This window comes from Carassius auratus, chromosome 38, assembly GCF_003368295.1.
Source record: "Carassius auratus strain Wakin chromosome 38, ASM336829v1, whole genome shotgun sequence".
Lineage (NCBI taxonomy): Eukaryota > Metazoa > Chordata > Actinopteri > Cypriniformes > Cyprinidae > Carassius > Carassius auratus.
The window spans coordinates 3,235,968-3,236,304 of record NC_039280.1 but is presented as its reverse complement, the minus strand read 5'-3'; positions in this window follow the sequence as shown (position 1 = coordinate 3,236,304).

The following is a 337-nucleotide window of genomic DNA, read 5'->3' as shown; positions in this document are numbered from 1 at the left end:
TCGTGACTAAAGCTTTACGTCTATGAGCTTCTCCTTTAATAGAGATCTCAGAGAAAGTTGCTAGACACATGAAATGCAATGGAACTAGAACTTGAAATCGGACACACAATCATTGATTTCTGAAAAATCCTGTGCATCATTTTAAAAGCAAGGAGATTAAACTTAGATCAAGCATTTGCGTGCAAACACTGAATCTTCGAGAGAAATTTGGGGACAGGCTATGAGGAGGGAAGGCCTTTGCAGTGGTGAGCTCAGTCTGGAGACGTGTGGCCAACAGAGCCGCAGAGATAATGTCCAGCCAGACTCCATCTCTCTCTCTCTCTCTCTCTCTCTCCTC